A 14,676-nucleotide genomic window follows, 5' to 3' on the forward strand; every position below is an offset into this window, starting at 1 on the left:
TTTTATTTACAGACTCCCAAGTACACTCGTAACACACACACACACACACACACACACCCAAAGACTCGCACAGTATAAGCAAACTGTCCCTCTCCCACGTGGTTGGGGCTAAGAAAGAAGTATTCATCGCTCTTGCATGTGTGTCAGTCTGTGTGTGTGTGTGTGTGTGTGTGTGTGTGTGTGTGTGTGTGTTCGGACAGTGGAAAGATCATGAGACGCATTTACGTCAGATGAGTGAATCAGACAAACCACTGCTAATTTCAATGAGGGGTTGCTTTGAAGACAGAAGGAGGGTGAGAATGAGCAGCTGAAAGACAGGGAGAGGCAGGCAAACAGTGACAACAATAGGTAAGTCAGCAAGGGACGGTTTAGCAAAAGAAAAACTTAGTGTGTGTGTGTGTGCGTGTGTGTCCACATCTGCTGTCCATGTCTTTTTCTACACAGAAAGCAAGTCACCAACTAATTGTGGTTTTGCGGCGTTATGTGTTTAGTAATCTGCCTCTCTTTGTCTCTGCATCTCACCAGAGACATGGATTAGTGCTAAAATGATGACTGCTTAATCCTTGATTTGCCTGGGCTAAATAAATATTAATCTAGCCTGCTCATCATGCTCTTGTAAGGTACAACATACACAATATGAAGGGGCTTAGATGTTACATAAATCACAGCCTTATCCTTTGGATGAGGCGAAAGCATGAGACCATACACACACGCACGCACACACACACACACACACCTCCTTTTTGCAATAACATAGGGAGTTGAAGGGGGTGGCAGGGTGGGATTATTTGCCAAGTGAAATTAATAATCCTGCTAAATACAAAGCCTGAAAAAAAAAACAAAAATGCAGCGGTCTCTTAAATGTGTATTTTCTATTGGGGTGTGTAGATGCACACAGTTATATGCCACCCCAGGAAAAGAATAACAAATATCACTCATTTGTGTTGATTCAGACCCCTCTCTCTTTCTCTCACTCTGCTTCTCAGCAGGTTTGTTTAGAAAAAATACTGCTGGGAACATGAAAAATGAAAGCTACCATTGCTGGACTCTCTCTCTCTCTCTCTCTCACACACACACACACACACACACACACACTTAAATTGACAAGGCCGTGGTAGTGCAGCGCAGAAGAGGTTAAGCAAACACTGTCCACGTCAGTCAAGGATAGCACACACTCACAGACAGACACAGAGAGCAGTCTCTGACGCAGGCATTTCACATCCACCTGGCAAATATAAACGGCTGGTTATACTGTATCAACTACCGTGAGCCTCAGATTCTCCGCGTATTTTAAGCTCTGATAAGTGTGAGACAACTTGTACGTGTAACATTTTTTTCTTTTTTAACGACGCAAAAATAGCACGATGCATTCTTAAAATGCTTGCCTCATCGCAGGCACAGCGGTCTGAAATTAAAAACACGAAGTACTTTTCCAGCGCTGCTGCAGCAGTAAGTCCTGCTGATATTCTGGGACCTATTATTAAAACTAATGTAGCAACTCCGGCTACTTGTTGCCGAAAGTTTATTCCTTTTTAGGAAAGGGGAAACATTTTTCACAAATGTTTCCCTATTTGGAGAAAGATGTCCATCAGCATCAAGTGACCAAAAAACATGCCGGCTGTACAGCTGGCAATAGGATGGTACATATTAGTCAATTCATTGTACCACAGCTGTGTGGTTGCCGGCTGACTTGCTGCTTTTTTATGGTCTGAATAGGTAGGAACATCTTGTCTCTCCATTGTGTTTAAGTCAGCTGATTTGTGTTTGCTTAACCTGTGCTTATCTGGCCAATTACACTGTCAAATGCAAGAGAGGAGGTCAGAAGAGAAGAGAGGGGAAGGAGAGAACATCTGCTTTTACAGTCAACAGTAAGGCCAGAGAGACACCTTGCTAATTGTGCAGACATTTCTTGGACATGGCGAGCAAATCTTCCAGTTCTTCTCAAGGGGTAACAATAAAGTTTAAAGTTCAACCCCCCCGCTGTTCTGTAAAGACGGTACTCGGCGGGACCCTAGCCCTGTTATTATCTTCATAAACATAATCATAGGGCAGGTATCCTGACTGACGCCACGAGCTATGTGCCCCTCACTTAAACATCTCCCGAGCACTCCTCTGACACGCCACAAAAATACCATTAATGTCTCGAGCTCTTCGCCGAGAAAAATGCGCTGGCCTCGCGGAAGAGAGAGCGCAGACGAACGCGCTTTCACGCGCGCTTGTGTACGGGGATGGGAGCAGGCATGAGGGCTGGAAAAACACACAAAAACACAAGTGCACACATACCTTTTGGCTTTCCAAGAGCTCGAATGCTCGTGACAGGTCTAATTTCTGGACCCAGGGAATTACTAATTAACTTAAGCTTTTGGCTCTCTATTTAATTAGAGAAGTCTCCAAATGAACTTTAGACCAAGGCCATTTGCTTTTTAAACAAACCCCCTTTTTCTGACAGCTGTTGTGAGTTTGCCCTCTTCTCACAAAAACCACAAGGAAAGCACAGTTGTTATTTATGCCATCATAGGCTCTTTTTCTGGTTACCGTGGGAGGGAAGAAAGAGAACGGGGGGATGAGCAATGGAGTTGAAAAGTGTACATTTTAATTGGATTTCACTACAAACAAACAACTGTCAGATGTAATTAGCGTGGTTTTAGATTAGCACCACAATATTCCTTTATCAAATAAACACCGTGTCACGCAAATCCAGGGCCAGCCCGCTGAGAGGGAACCGAGATGAAATGGACCCATTACCGTACCGTTCGCTGCAGGAAATAACCGCCATTAGATATAAGTGACACAGTTACATATTAAAATCTAACATGTAAGATAAGAAAAAAAAAAAAAAACACTGTGTACCTGCTGTTAAATGATCAAAATGAAATGGTCTATGTCTTATGTGCTTTTTTACTCTTTTCTCCTCCGGATGCGTGTGCATGTGTGTTGCATTGCCCTTAATGTGACAACCGGGGGACCGTGGAGGTCAATGACAAGGCAGCTGAAGACCAGAGTCAGCAATATCTCTCTCCTTTTTTCTTCTCCTCTCCCTCTCAAACGCACACATGCACCCGCAGATCATGCGTACAGGCAAAGCAAAGCCGCGCTCAAACAGATGTAGGACGCATCTTATTTTTTAAAATACGCAACATATATCCTGAAAAAGGGTAAGCAATCGCTCTGTGCTCTGGTCTTTTTAGGAAAATCTCTGCTGTCACTTTTACATTATTAAAAAAAGGTATAAGTGTCTGACAAGCCAAACAGAACACCGGACCATCCATCAGCACGTCTCGACACTTGTTTAGGTATTGTGTTAAGGAAGAGGTCCATTCTTCGGCCATACTTTGCTTTTTTAACAGTTCCTCCAAAGCCCTCCTATATCTGCTCATCTAAGCTGGGATGAAACACGGCAAAACTCCCCTCTTTATTTAGTCTAGGGGCAGAGAGCTGATACATCAGTGAAACCGCTGACAAAACCGGCCCTGTTAATACCTACAATTTCATATACAAGAGCATTCCTACGCCTGCTCTGCTCTTCTTCTTTACTGTCACAGAAAAAAGGAGTCTTGTGTTTTTTTTCCTTTTAAAAGCAAATAATTAAAGATTATTCCAGAGCTGGTGCCAGGCCAGAAAAAAAGAGGCAGGGTTTGAGAGGGATAGTGTTGGCTGGAGTCTCCTCAGGGGAGCTGTGGAGACACATGCTTGCTGGCCTGTATTAGATCAGCCTGAGACCTACATTGGAAAAGGAAAGGACTCTGTTTTTTTTTTTAATGCTGTTCATATGTCCCTGTAGTTACAAAACGGTCCAAAGAAATATTCATATTTAGCGCGACCAGGTGGGTGGGTATTTTTAAAAACGTTTGAAATTCCATATAAGTTCTCATGCTGTTAACTGAGTCAAAGAATTGTGAGTTTTAATAATCATAATAAGAAAAATAATAATTGAGGAGGTCTCCATGCAACTCTGGCTTAATTCTTTGGTAAATTCATCTCATCTCTCATTACACTGTTTGTTTAAGACCACAAGTCATGCATAATTGATTAGCCACTTATTCCCTGACGAGCTCTGCCAATGGCCTTGATATCCACATGTTATTGCCTTCAGGAATACCGAATGCCAGTAATGTCGCATGTGAGATATGCATGCATACAGGCACGATGCTGACAGACATACAAATAAATAACACGCACGAGCCGAAGAGAATTCGAGGGTGATTCGATACAGACATCCTGAAACAAATCCGAGCTCAGAAAGATTTTTTTTTTTCTTGTTGGTTTAATTTTCACGCATACGCAGCGTCACCCTCATTTCCACATTTTTCCTTCAGGTCTATTAATGAGCTTATGTCCTGTGACTGGGCTCTCTGCCTTTTCAATCCCCGCCTTTGTATTTGGCCAACGAGGAAGAGAATGCATCATTTGTCACGAGACGTCTTGTGCTATTGTGGTGTATCTTTTCTCGAACCTGGAGAAACTTAGTCACTCATCAACTTTTTTTTCCCCTCTTAACTCAGAGCTTGTCTTTTTAACTTCTCTTTGGATGAGGTGGTCGTGCATATTTTTTCTTTCTGGTTTTGATTTTACCGTGCCAGCTTTTGCTGCTATGAAAATACTTCTTAGAGCAATCGATGAAATGCGGCATATGACCTTTTGTACTGTGCATTATTTTGTTGGTAAGTAGAAGAGGGACAAACCTTTCTAAAACAAACGCCTGCTGAATGCTTTGTTGAAAATATAAGATGAGGACTTTGAGGCACTCACATGGACCTGAAGGGCTGAGCAAGTGTCCTTCATAGTGACTGCATCAAGGAGTATAGAGGACGAGCAATGTCACAGTCTGGCAGGGCAGGTAACTGCAGCTTCAAGTCTACCGATGTGCAGGAATAAAATGAGTACAGTTACATGTGTGCAGCAGTAAAGTAAAAGTTTAAGTACAGGGGGAGTTTCTCTTTGCATTGGAATTGCCCAATCGCCGCTCTCCCCTCCCTACCTGACTGCCATGCCACAGAAAAAAAGAACATCCGCAGATGCAAATGAAAGACGAGACAGAAAGCAACAGAGAACATGAGACAGAGACACACAACAGAGATCGGCGGAGAAAGCAAATCAGTGAGACAATATGAGGCAAAGAGTGAGCAGCCCATTTTATTTCACCTAAACCCGAGAATCTTAGCCACCCCCGGGGCCCACAGGACCTCAGATCAGACAGAAAGAGCCCTCGAACACACGGCCCCGATTGTTCTTTCCCCACCCTGCGAAATCCCCCCACTTCCACTTTGAAATGAAAAGAATAAACATATTATTCTAAATGAAATACCCAGACCCATGTTTTTCCATGGCTAATATCCTGTACGAGATGGCTGATGCAAAATAGGCAGGAGAGCCTGAGAACGGGACGGAGCACAGAGGGAAGAGAAAAATCCCCCTCTTTCTATTTTCCCTTAAGAGACTGATGAAGGCCTGGCGAGATGAGAGGGAGAGAGAGAGAGAGAGATAGACATAGAGAAATGAGAGAGAGAGAGAGAGAGAGGGGGTAACGCAATCCTGACTGGCGCAGGACCAACAGCAACAAAAACATTTAGATAACCGCGCTCAATAATGAACGATTTCAATGAGGACAAAAATTACATTTCCTACAGATAACATGCCCCCTTCCCATAACAGAGCCAAAAGAGCCCCGAAACCACGTCATGCTCAACAGTGGTGCGCTGGAGTATTATGTTAGGGGAGGGTTGTAGTAACTATATTAGTATCCTTTTACCCCGCCAGAGACAGTACTTTTCTGGTTGTAAGGAGATAGAGTTGGCAGAGCTGAGAGAGACAGGGAGAAATACGGACCCTGTATGACAACTCGACGAGCTTCACTGGAACAGCAACAAATCACTCCTCAACCAACTCGGCCTGAGTTACAACACCACCGGTAGCACGGCTCAAACGATTACCGATGTGCAATACACACTACAAGGGCCACTCAAAATAACACTCCACATACACATAACCAAGGATCGCTGCAGCGCACTTGATCCTCACAGGTGGTGCAGGTCACAGCGAGAACACCATCCCCACCTTTCCCATCCGCTAAGCACTCACTTCCTTTCATGCCAAAGTCTGTCAAGTTGTTGAGAGGGGAAGAGGCAAGAAAAGAGGAGATACAGCGTGGAAAGGAGGCAGAGAAAGAGAGAGAGGGAGTCTTTGTCCTCCTCCGCTCAGCTCCAGCACGTTTCCTCCTCGGGTCTGGCCGGCATTAGCATATGAAAGGCGAGGGAAGGCGTGCAAAAGGTCAAAGAAAGAGGATCCTGTCCAATGAGAGACAACAAAAACAGGCCACACCGGCCTTTGTGGCGTTCGTGTTCCTCGCTGCCCAACCTCACGCCCCTCCCTCGACCCTGGATCATTTCCATACGCCAGATGCAGTAGCAATGATGACGGTTGATCATAAATTACTCACAAAGTCGAGTCGGGTCATATGGAAGTCACGGTGGCAATTTTAAGCTGCGTCACCACCCTTGTGCCCCCCTCCTACTGCCGGCAGCAGGGCTCACACACACACACACTCACGCAGGCATTCATATAAAACACACCTGCCTTGCAATTCCACAGTTCCCTCTACCCAGACGATATCCGACCAAATCCTTAGCAAACATCTCAATAAAGGAAAATGTAAGAACAGTGTAGCTTGATTTGATCCATGAAAGCCGCTCCCTTCCTTCCATGTAAATGCTACCTGAGCCACATCCATCCAGTACATAATTGCACACTCCAGTGCTTTAGGGATGCAGTTTAGTATATACATGGAGGCTTAGGGTGCCTGGAGTTACCAGTCTCCACAGTTACTCTATTATCATACATATTGCCTCACATGACAGCTTCCATCTGCTGGCATCCGAACAAACAGCCAAAAACACCAGCCTGGTGTTTCCGGGGTCCTCTCCAGCAAACACAGTCCTCTACCGGCAACAGCGGCCAGAGACAGAGGGACTGGAGGGGGAGAGAGGGACGAGAGGGAGGGAGAGAGAGAGAGAGAAGAGGGGTAGAGCATTTCATCTCTCTTTCATCTCTGTCACCCAGTCAAGCGTTCAATGCCCCATTCAGCGCCTGCCCAGCATTATGCAAAATAATGCTAATCCCCTTTCCCGTGCTTTCACACTTGTATAAACCGCCGTTCCTGCCTCTGAAAAGCAATTATATCAGTTTACGTTCCTGTCAAAAAACAGGATTAGCATGCAAGTACTACTAGCACCAACTAGGCCCAATCTCTATCCACCTTTGGCTAGCGGGAAGCACAGAAAATTAAATGTTTGTCCACCCTCCCCCTTAAAAAAGAAAGTCCTGCTGCTTGGTTGGGGGTAGCTATAAAGATGTGTTGTAATTAGATATTTGGACGGAATGAAAAGAAGGGCTGAAAGTTTCAAAGGCAGAACTCCTCGTCCCTGTTATTTAGGCCCGAGCTTTTCTTTGCCAGAGTCTCGGTCTTGTACAATAATCAAAAACAAATTCAGCTATGTCGCTACACACGGCCATATACCGGTCTCGCAGTCCCAGTCTCGCCTCACAGACGGCAGTGTGTTACACATGTGACGCACGCCGTCCGACACACGCACACGACACACAGCCGAGCTGTTGTCGTCCCCTCCGACACATTGCCGCCACATGCGCGCAGCCTTGCCGGTGCACGGGCGCACATGCAAACGCGCGCACTGAGCAGACGAGGAAGGACGGCAGAGTATTTTTGAATATGCAAATGCCGGTACAAGCGGAACGTGTGTAAATAGGAGTCATTGTGCGCCGGTTTAATCTGGACAGTCGGGCCTCTCACTCTACCCCTCTCATGTTTTGGGGGGAGAAGGATGTACACCCATCCCAACTGACGACAGATCAGACGACATTAGTCAGCACAATTAGCCGGGTCGTCATGGCGACTAATGAAATTTGGCAAAGCGGCCGGCCAGAGACTTAAATGAGCTAGCTGGTTATGTGCTAGCACGGGGGGCTGGCTGGCTGGCTGGCTGGCTGCTGGCTGGTTGCCTTACACACACCCATTATTCTCTTTTCTGCCGTGGTGGTACAATGGAGTCACTTGTATCTCAGCCGATACCCACCGGCGGTACAAGCTCTCCGCCTGACAATTTGCATATGTTAATATAATTAAGTGCTAATTACACTAAAACTCGCATATTCACAAGCACCCTCCCCGGGAGCTACGGAGGGGCTTGATCTCGTTCCAAGTCTTTAACCCTCCTCCGCCTCTCGCTCAGTGTGTGTGATAGAGAGAAAGTGTGTGTTAGCGGTGGTGCCCCAGGGCTGACAAAGGAAGCCCCCCTCTCTGAGACATAATGCTGAGCTGCTGCGGACTTCTTAGCTTCTCCCCCTACAGGCCTCGCTTAGCCAAGAGACCCTGACACTACTACTGCAGACCATCACCCCTGTGTCTCTCTCTCTCTCTCACACACACACACTGCATAACCTAAGAGAATATCACACCTTGATCTGTCTAAAACATTCAGCTGTTAGATAGCTCTTTGCATCAAAAACTACATGCTTTGAACAGTTGCATAATACATGTTGCATAAAACACTATCTATGAAAAACCTAAGGAAGAAGTGTGTAAGAGAGAATCTGAAAAAGACAACTTGACCCATCAGAGTCAAATACGACTGGTGCAAAATGCTGCTTTTGTGGATATGTCTCTGGCTGGGATTGCACTGTTCCAGCCTGGCAACCTTAAAACGAAGAATTTTTTTTTTTTTTTGGTCTTTGTAAATTCAACCACCCATCACTCGCGTGAGGAGAACGCTGGATATGTTCAATATTGAATCTCCTCAAAGCTGGCGACCAGAATGATAGCAGTTATTCGAGCCGTAGATAAGAGACAAAAAAAATCTACATGATTCCCCCCAGTGAGTATGCGTGTATGGATGTGAGAGTGTGTGTAGGCCTGCCGTTTTGATAATGGAGGACAGGCGGTTGTGCTTTTCACATCGTAATGGCCGTGAATCAGGGAGGAAGCCAAGCGGTCGTGCTACAATTAGAGCTCTTTTGTGCCTCTTCCTCTGTCTCTTTCTCCCTCTCTTTTCGTGTTTTCACTCGCTGACACTCTCCCTATCAAGGGTATGTTAAAACAGTCTACTCTGCTCTGCTGCTAAGGCTGAATGGTGGTGGTGGTGGTGGTGGGGGGGGGATTGGGGGGCTGAGTGGGGGGGAAATTCACACTGGGCTGCTGCTGCTGGACACGCACGTACACACGCACCAGATGGTACAGGAAGGAGGATTAAATAAACACACATGCACAGACACACACCTATTGGCAGACAGACGCCTCTGTGTGCACTGTCCCTTAATGAATGTCTATGGGGAGTCAAAGGGTCCAAGCTCATTTAGTTGACTCTCAATGAGATGCAGCATTATGACTATGGTAATACGCTCCTCCCTTCCCCAATAATCATACACAGGTCATTGTGTCAGAGTGATTCATTTCTATCACACACATACGCCAGATGTTATTACGCAGGAGCGTAAATCTCTCCGATGGATGTCGATGTGCTCATATGCAAAAAAAAAAAAAGGGGTGGGGGGGTGGGGGGGGGGTTGAAAAGTGGAGGAGAAAGAGAAGAGGAAAAAAATATATTGTTATAGCAGTCCGGCGTGTAGTAAGCTATACTGTTCACTCAAGCATGACGGCTGGTAATGCAGGTTTGGATGTAGCTCTGTGTGAGTGTGTGTATGTGTGTGTCTTTGAGACGAGGGGCGGGGGGGGGCTCCCCTTCGCTAATACCTGCTACTCGGATTACCACAGCGTCTTAAGTATTCAACCGGACTCATATTTTCCCTTTCTGCCTTTTTAGCCAAATTGGCTGTCTTTACACTGTAAAGCAGCGATATAGCCGTCCTTACTGAGGGCCTATGGGGGATCCACGACGAAGAACATTAAAATGCAGCGATAGCCTTGTTGCAAAGCTCCTCTCTATTTCTTTCTCTCTCTCCCTCTCTCTCTTTCTGCAGCAAAGGCTTCTAAATCATCCAGCCTCCTCTATTAGACGGGAGACTTATTGAGGTAGAAACCATAAAAAATGAAGAAGGGAAATTTAATCCCTGAAATATTGATTTGCACATTAATATCAGATAGGCAGAGGGCAATCTAGCCGGGTGGAAATGACACATTGTCGACCCCTAGGAGAGGCCCGAGCCAATCTTCTAGCTGCATGTGTCTTGGGCCCAGGAGTTATAGGACAGACTCAGCCCCTGTCTCTCTCTCCCTCTCCCATCCTCTCCTCCTCCCAGTACCCTCTCATCCCTCTCACCCCCCACCCCCCCATCCGCACCCTTAATGAAGGCTGCAATGCTGAAAATGCATTAGATTTTAATAATCAAGAAGCATTTCCAAGCCAACAGCTATTGTCCTCCCAGGGCTGTCTGCCCATCTCTCACACTATATGTTTTTTTTTTTTATCCCTCCCCTCTTCTGCCACGGGTAAAAATGAACATTGCAAGCTGCTTAACTAACACGCAGAGATATACACACACAGCCTTTGATAGCACTGAGCCACCGAAAAACAAAAACAAGTGGCCGGGGCTCCTGCAAACATAAATCTCCAAAATTCTCTCATTTGCAAGACAAGAAAAATAATGCACAGATTCTGTTATTATAGGGTGAGACAATACCATCATTAACTGATGAAATTCACTGCAATTAGACAGGAGCATCTCCTCTCGTAATTTCACGTTTTTTTATTTTATTTATTTTTTGTTATCACTGGGCCTAGGCTGTATTTGCATTATGAAATGTTGGATTTTCTGCTCTTGCAATTAAATGGTCTGACAGGAGAGAAGCTCCATCCCGTCCAAAAAGCACCAGTGCTAACAGTTTATCAGTCTATAAAATTGATCTGATTTAAGTTAACATTTAATTGCTAGAAAACTGAAATCTTTTTTATCCAAATTTAGTTTTTTTCACATTTAAATATCAGCCTACATCTTCACATATTGTGATAATAATGACAATAATAATAATGAGGATAATAATAATAATAACAACAACAATAATAATTAATCATTAAATTCTTGTTTTTAAAGCAGAGATAACGGCCCTTATTTTGCTGTGTACGATTCTACAGAAAATCTCGCATTTTGCTTAAAAAATAGGCTGGAAACTTGTACGCGTTCACTAATCCAAACAAAACTGAAAGTATGACATATTTGGAAAAACTGCTTTAAAAGCCTCTATTTTCGGGGATAAATACGATCTGAAATCCATATGAAAAAGCCAGAAAAGCCGTGTATAAATAGAGACAGCCCTGCAAAAAGGTCGCCTACCCTGCACACCGTTGGAGCGCATACAGCCTCTCCACGCACACACACTCACACACACTCACTACACCGCTACATACCCGGGTTGGAGACTGACTGGCCCCTTGGCCCTGATGTTTTTTTTTTTCCCCTCCCGTGCGATCGATGTCCCCCCTGTCACTGTCGCGTCCCAATCCGAGCCAAGTCTATCTACCTACCTGAAAAAAACAGCTACCAGGGCGCAAAAATACCTGCGAGCCCCTACCTCTGCGCTTTGCCTCCTCCAAATTAATACACAACATCGCCAATCGACAACTTAAAGAAGATGTTGCAACCCGCATCCCTGGGAATTAAGAGAGGGGCAATTTATATGAGGAAATTATAAACCCACCGACGCGGATGGGGACGGGAGGTGGAAATGGATCTCATGGATGGAAGGCAGAATTTTAAAATGTGTTCATATACACGTAACAATAAGAGTATGAGTTTTGGACACATTCTGGTCTTTCAGATGCCGGTGCTAAAGAAAAAAGGGGGACCCTGGAGTTGGCTGGCTCTAGAGGGACTCGCCGTGTTATCAGTAGCCCAACGATCGGTCTCCCTCCTGGGCGACGCAGCCACCCACGCCTCGGTAAAGTGAGACTACTTTTAAAGCGCAGCAGGTACAGATGTGTGGACTGTGAACCAGCAAACGCACGTTTTGTAAGGAGAACTGCAACAAGCAAGTGTTATTTCGACTATTTCAAACATATTGACTTGTGCACACGAAAGGGGATCGTGTCGGGAGACCGATCGTGTCACTTCAGCCGCGAATGCCTGGAAGGTGCACGAAACCCGATGTGTTAAAAACTGGCTCTGAGCGCCGCGGTGCATCCAAACGATCCCCTTCAGATGAAATATCTGACGGCTGGGGACTGAAATAATGGGTTGGGAAATCGGAGAAAACATCAAGCCGGACCCTTAGACTCGAAACAAGCCGAGAGCGGACATGTCCGAGGGATCGGACTCCTGAAAGGCAACACCACATCCGCACTGCAAAGCCACAACAGGGGGAGAAACGCTCGGCTCGCCTCGTTCTCTTTGCCGCGGAGTGTTCAGTGAATCTGTCCACCGCACAATCTCCGTAACAATCGCATAAACTTTGCAAAAAGGCAAGTCTGGACGTGATATCCTACTGTAATAACGCGGACACATGCGTAAGAACGCCTCCGACCCTGTCAGCCGCTCGCTTTATCATAGCCAAAGCGCCGGAGTTGCTCTAACATCACGATATCCGCCTTTATTCTGGACTAAAAAACACCCAGCACCTGTTATCCAAACAGCCCCGATGTCAAAGATCCACCAGCGAGATAGATAATCGATACCCGACCCCTAAATTTAACACACACCCCAAACTACTCAATAAAAGTTAAAGGGAGAGGTGGAAAAGAAAAAAACTTACTTTCTTCCCCCTCCAAAGCCGTCACCTCCGCTTCTCTCTTTGCTCTTGGGTTTAGAAAACAGTCACATCCAGCGGCTTGCGTAATTGGACAATCAAAACGTGGAAAAACAGGGAAAATTACAATAATCCTCCAACTTTATATTGGGAAAAGGGGGTAAAACCACAAATGTCAAGCGTTTAGAGAGCTATCCCTTATTTTGGTTCCGGTGGCGGCGAAACGACGTGTCGACGGGCTGCCTCGCAGTTTCTCTTGTGGACGGGGGTCGGGAAACGGAGGAAAGGAAATGAAAATCCGATATGTCTTTATTCTGCTAATTATTATCGTTTTAGCCCTGTTTAAAAAAATGGCTGATTAAGTTGAGTGCGCATGTCTTTGTGTGTCTATTTCCCGATATGCACTCTGGGAATGGGTAGAGAGACAGAGAGAGAGAGAGGGCGAATGAGAGAGAGAGAGAGAGAGAGAGAGGGAGAGAGAGAGAGAGAGGGAGGGAGCAAAAGAGAGACGGAGAGGGAGGGAGAGAGAGGAGAGAAGTGTAATTAGTGAGTTGATCAACAGTCTCCACATTGCAAATGACGCGCACACGGAGCCCTGGCGGCCGCATAGGTCCATGCGCGCAGAAAAAATCCTTTTGTATGGTTTCTCTCCAAGGGCCAAATCACATGTAGAACAATGGACAACCGCTTCCTGCACACCAAACAGGCTGGACTCTGAATTACTTCCAAGCACTTAGAAGTGATCTTTGTCTACAAAAACAAGTTTTGCAGATGAATATTTCTGTGCCGAGCGCGCAGAGCGCTCCGACACGCTCTTCCTTTATTTCGGACTGAACAAATCTAAGATCACGGTGTTCTGCCAGTGCTGCTGATTTATGTCACAATCAATCAAATCACGACACTACAGGTGAATTACTTTTTCTAAGATGCGCAGGATTAACAGCCTTTGCGGATTCCGGGAAATGTCAGAAACACTTGCGTGAGTGTGTACGAGGTTTGGAACAATTAAAGAAAATGAATGAAGGTTTGTGTTTTTTTTTTATCAATAATGTGCATAAAAACAGAAAGAAAAAAACACCTGAGGGGCAGAGTTAAAACCACACAGCCGTCTTGTGCCGCGCATCAAAACGGGCCTGCACATAGTGAAGAATGCATTTTTGCAGGCAACATCATTTATGTGCAAAAGCACAAAACGCAGTCACACACATGTGAGTAATTTGCGCTTCACATGGATGCACAGTTTTTGCCTTCTTTTATCGTATTCTCTAATAATATTCTCGTTTTTTTTCTTGGAGTGAGGAGACCGTGTCTGATCTGTTGCAAATATGGTACATATAAACATTCAGGCTTTAAAATCAAAGCCACGATGCATCACAGTAATCCACCACATGTTGGAAAGTCATCACTGCCCTTTCGGGACCGCTGAGGCCCCGTGTGGGTTCAATAGAGCCAAACTGCAAAATCCAATACTGGGTCACACAAAAATCCCCCTCTCTATTCAAAGCTCCATTCACTGGCGTTTTTATTTAGTGTCCTTACTAAGTGTATCGGTCTGTTGGCCCTATATCCTCTCAATGCAAACCGTTTACTGTGTGTTTTCCCCCCGGTTTCTTAATAGTGGCTTTTGGGCAGGAGGAAGACTTTACACAGTCTCAATCGGGGAGAAAATCAAGAGATCTTGTTCGCCTTCATGGAAAAAATCGAAGCTGGGGGTGAATTGAACTGCATGAGCCGGGGCTTGGGATGTGATGATAAGGCTGCTGCTGGCAAGTGAACTACTTGGTCTACTTTGCAGCCACATTGACTGGACTGCACCCATACCAACTGGATCCTTAAGAAGCCAAGAGATCCGAGCCCGACCCGACCCGAGGCTGTTTATTCTGGGTTTAGAGAGGTCTCTGACAAAGGGGGTGGGTGGGTCGAGGTGAGGAACAGAGGCGTCACTTTTCACCCGGGTCCAAGGCTCCTGC

General features: G+C 45.6%; 1 protein-coding gene across 1 annotated transcript in view; it reads right to left on the reverse strand.

Moving 5' to 3' along the window:
- The window catches only part of zfhx4 (zinc finger homeobox 4), an 81,413-nt gene extending 68,441 nt beyond the window's left edge, over nucleotides 1–12,972 (reverse strand). The window contains exon 1 of the mRNA XM_041961202.1: nucleotides 12,713–12,972. The gene's annotated coding sequence lies outside the window, so the exon portion shown is untranslated. The remainder of the gene's footprint in view (nucleotides 1–12,712) is intronic.
- Between the last annotated feature and the right edge of the window lie 1,704 nt (nucleotides 12,973–14,676).

Source organism: Chelmon rostratus, chromosome 20, assembly GCF_017976325.1.
Source record: "Chelmon rostratus isolate fCheRos1 chromosome 20, fCheRos1.pri, whole genome shotgun sequence".
Lineage (NCBI taxonomy): Eukaryota > Metazoa > Chordata > Actinopteri > Chaetodontiformes > Chaetodontidae > Chelmon > Chelmon rostratus.